The 4,579-nt window shown below is 43.1% G+C and overlaps 1 non-coding gene across 1 annotated transcript; it reads right to left on the bottom strand.

Moving 5' to 3' along the window:
• Window positions 1-4,213: 4,213 nt before the first annotated feature.
• On the bottom strand, window positions 4,214-4,404 carry LOC115868568. The gene has a single exon (XR_004045669.1). It is a non-coding gene; the product is annotated as a U2 spliceosomal RNA (small nuclear RNA).
• Between the last annotated feature and the right edge of the window lie 175 nt (window positions 4,405-4,579).

Raw genomic sequence — 4,579 nt, forward strand, 5'->3', positions numbered from 1 at the left:
TCTGGACTGGGCTGGGATGCTTTCTCAACATTCAATTGCTCTTGTATGTAAACCTCTTTCTCATACACACGAGTATCTATGAATTTACTTCTCTAGTCAACCCAGACTAACACAAAGAGTTACAGTCTCAGAAACTCACAGGGGCAGTTCTATCCTATCCTAAAGGGTCACACTATGAGTGAGAAACAATTCGATGGCAGTGAATTTGGTTCGATCACTGCCTACTTTGAAATAATCACAACTTATTTAAAGTGCACCTATAGATTATATGAGGGAGTCCTGATAGCATAGTGATTACAAATTGGACTGCTGACCACAAGGTCAACAGTTAGAAACCACCAGTCACTCGGCAGGAAAAAGATGAGGCTGTCTATTCCCATCAAGAGTTACAGCCTCAAACCCATAGGGGCACTTGTACCTTGCACTGTAGGGTCACCATGTGTCAGAATTGTTACAATAACAGTGAGTTTGTTTTATCAATTATATTGGAGGGAAAGAAATACTGTGATATTTTTAGGGAAAAAAACAAAAATTAAATTTCAGGCTGGCGGAGCATTCATTTTGAAATATCCATGTTTCAGTTCAGCCTTAAGGGAATTAATTGATCTTAAGGGAATTAATTTATCCCAGGTTACCTAGTGATTAAGTGGCAAAATTATAACCAAAGATAAACCGTGATGTAATCTTCACCTTGGCAGATATAGCCTGCAGGTATTAACTTGATATAATTTTATATGCTTTCAAATAGATCCTTGAAATCAGTGCTCTTCTTTTTCTTTTCTTCTTTACCCTCTAGTTAGTAATGTATACCCCCTTCCTGTCTCAACTGTCCTAACCATCAAAGAATGTTTCTTTCTGTGTGACAACTTCACGTTTTATGGTGAATTGGGTGAAGGTTTTCAGAGCAGATCATCGGTTTACATTAAACAATTTGTACTTTTGTTTCCTCTCACGTATTGCAATCTCTTCAATGCACCTTCACTCAGTCTACTTCCTCCCTCCCTGTGCTGCCTGTTTCCATTCCGCGTTCTCCTCTAACCCTCAGGTAAATGCTGCCCTTTTGGTACTTAAATCCTTCACTATTCTAACAAGGGGGTGAGTTCAATTCCAGGCCTGAAGGGCGATTCAAGGTCACATCCCTGTGGGTTCCACCAGTACATCATCCTACGGGCCAATAAACCTGATCTCTTGTAATTTGGGGCTTGGTATCCAAGACCTTCTAGTGGGATCCTTTTCAGAGCAGTTGGTGCAGTAGTTCGCCTGGTCTCCAGGGAAAGACTGATGCTTGTGGGGTTCATTGGCTCATCGTTTCCATGTGTTGTGGGAAGCTGTGGACCTGGAGGAAAGTGTACGTGACTTTGTGAGAGGCAGGCCTCCCCAGTGCCCAGATATGGAAAGTACCAAATGCACATATTCCAGGAAGGACATTTCTCCACATCCATCCTCCATGAAATGATCATCTCAAGCTGTGTCTCAAAGACCTGCCGTGAAAAGATGCCTAGCTCTAAGAGTGTCTGCTCCCCTTTGTCTCTTATTCTTAAGGACCAGGATTAGCACCAATTGTCTCTTGCATGCCAGGTTTTCCCTTTGAAGTGTTACCCTTGAGGGCTCAGGATATTCAAGATTAACTTGCCTGCTTTAGAGGGTTTTAACAAAAGGCTTGCAGCTCAGTACTATAAAACCCTGTTGTTGAATAAACTCTGGACTCTCTTCTGGATGATGGAGAGGGGTTCCCTGCTCTCTGCTGTGGCGCTCCTTTATTTTCTTCCCTCAGTTCGCGTAGCCCCCCACACCCTGTTCGACTGTGGGGCTGGCCCCCACAATGTGTCATCTGATTTCCATCACTCCTGTTTCCTCTGGACGCAAACAGACCAGGAGTTGCACCTTAGACGTCTGCTCCCCGAGCTGTTAGGTCTTCATCCCTGGTAAACAAAGGGGGTCTGAGGACATTGTTTTGGTTAAGCACACAATGCAGTGTCCCCCAACTCCCCACAGAGAGATGAGAGCTTTTCTTGCGTATGTTTCGAGCTGATCATTTGTATCAAAATCACTGATTGCTGAATTCCTTGTTTTTATCAGGAAGAAAAAGAAGCTAAACTATAGTTTGAGAGGTGAAAACATTCATGGAGACTTGACAAAGGGCTGTCATTAAGAAGATTACATATACCAAACTCACTGCCATCAAGTCAATACTGACAGCAAGGACTGTGGATTTTGGAGACTGTAGCTGTTTACAGCAGAAAACCCAGTTTCTCCCTCAGAGCTGCTGGTGGTTTTGAATTGCCAGCCATGCAATCACAGTCCAAAAGTATAACCACTCACCATCATGTGTGTGTGTGTGTGTGTGTGTGTATAAAATCTCTATTGACTGAAATAGGAGCCCTGGTGACACAATGAGTTAGTCTGCTGTCCTCAACATCCAGAGTTCAAAACCACCAGCTGGCTCTGCAGGAGGAAGATGAGGCTGTCTGCTTTGGTAGAGATTTACTGTCTTGGAAACCCACAGGGGCAGTTCTACTCTCTCCTATGGGATCACTATGAGTCAGAATCAATCTGATGGCAATGAGTTTGGTTTTGGTGGGTTGACTGAAGTAAAGGCACCCTGGTGGCACTGTTGGGCGAGCATTGTACTGCTAGCCACCAGCTCCATGGTTCTAACCCACTAGCCGCTCTGAGCGAAAAAGATGAGGCTGTCTGCTTCAGTAAAGATTTACAGCCTCAGAACTTGGTGGCAGTGGGTAGGCTTTCTGTCTTTTTGCTTTCATCAGCTTAAACTACAATCCATAAAAGTCGCAAAGAGCAGCAGCAAATATCCTAAAGTGGTACCTTCCCCTCCAGTACCTGAGAGTGTTCACTTGGCCATCAACCATGTGTCTCAGACAATCCGTCCCATAGTGGACGATATTGGCCCCAACACAAAGATGAGCAGGCAGGACAGAGCAGGAAACAGGAAGCTCCGGGTAGAAAAGGGGGAAATTCAATGCACTGTGAGGCTATACAGTGTTTCGAAACATTGTATAAATGAGGGGATGCACATAAAGCACAATAAACAACAACAAAAACACCCACAAAACTCACTGCCATCACCAAAAAAATAAAAAAATAAAAAAAATAAAAAAAACTCACTGCCATCACGTCAATTATGACGCGTGGTGACCATGAGCATCTAGGACAGGGACAAACTGCCTCTGTGAGTTTCTGAGACTGAACCTCTCTACAGGAGTAGAAAGTCTCCTCTTTCTTCCGTAGAACAAAGCGCGATGTTCCCAAAGACGAGCAGATTTCATTTCATAGGATTAGAAAGAGACGCTCTCTGAGAAAACGATTTAAAATCCAAAGACGTTTAGAAACACTGCATAAAATCACATTAAACTGCTGTCTTCCCTTCCCGAGGCGTTTCATTCTGTGAACATGCTTCCTGCTGACTGGAGAGAAGGCTCAGGGTTGTACGCAGCAACCCCTCAGAAGACTACCTGCAGAAGGCTTTCAGGCTTCTCTGAAAATCCATTCTATAGAGTTCTGCTAAAGAGGTTTGAGACAGCATTTCCCATCTTAGAGAAAATGAGACTGATGACCAAAGATGTGTAACAATCACCTTTAGAGTTGTGAACCAGAATTTTAAAACCGAAGACAGCCTTCAGCTATCAAAACCAACATGTGGTTAAATGTTGAGTCCCATAGTTAGTATCAGAGCCAGAACCAAACCCAGATCTAAAACCCAGTCCAATCTGAGCACCTTGTAGGTTCATCAAACACTTGAACTTGAGTGCTATTGAGCAGATTCCCATATGTAAGATGCTGGAGGAGTGGGCTATCCGCTGGGCTACCATCCACAGATCAGTAGCTGGAAGTCACTGCGTGCTTCCCGAGAGAAAAATCAGGTTTTCGATCCCCTCAAGATTCAGTGTCTTGGGTACTAGGAATAGGAATCAACTTGTTGGCAGTGGTTTTGAGGTCTAGCTTAATAGTGGGATTTCAGCATGCTCTTTAAATGATAGATTGTGCCACTTTTTAAAAAATTTTGTATAAGAACATCTGTAAAATGTTTCATGGTTTATAAAATGCTCTCAGCACATTGTCACATTTGACCATCTCAACATTTCTGTGATCATTATCCTGATATAATTATCTGTGTGTTGCAAAGGAAGAAACTGAGGCTCAAATTTGTTAGTTTACCCAGGGTCACACATTTTTTTTTTTTTTTTCTCCCCGAAGGGAGTGCACCATTCCTGGAAGTACTGCAATACCAGGTCGATGCGTGGAGTGGACGGAGCAAGCTCCTATTCCATCTCCTAATTCCAAAAATCCATTTAATATATTGTCCTCGGATAGAGGACGTATCAGATATTAAACTGATAAGAACAGATACTACACTTGATCTTAGCCAAAAGGCCGAGAAGCGATGGGTCACACATTTAATAAATGGCCTATCATTTGCATTAGGAGAAGACACCATCTCTTGCCTCAAGGAGTTTGAGTACTTGCAAACACGACACAGAGCAATTATATGGCAACAGGTAAGAAAATGCTTGCTAGACGGAATAACAGAAACTGGACAAAATGCCGAAGGAATGTAACC

Source organism: Echinops telfairi, unplaced genomic scaffold (assembly GCF_000313985.2).
Source record: "Echinops telfairi isolate 266 unplaced genomic scaffold, ASM31398v2 ScPeMD7_12;HRSCAF=54, whole genome shotgun sequence".
In the NCBI taxonomy this organism is placed as follows: Eukaryota; Metazoa; Chordata; class Mammalia; order Afrosoricida; family Tenrecidae; genus Echinops; species Echinops telfairi.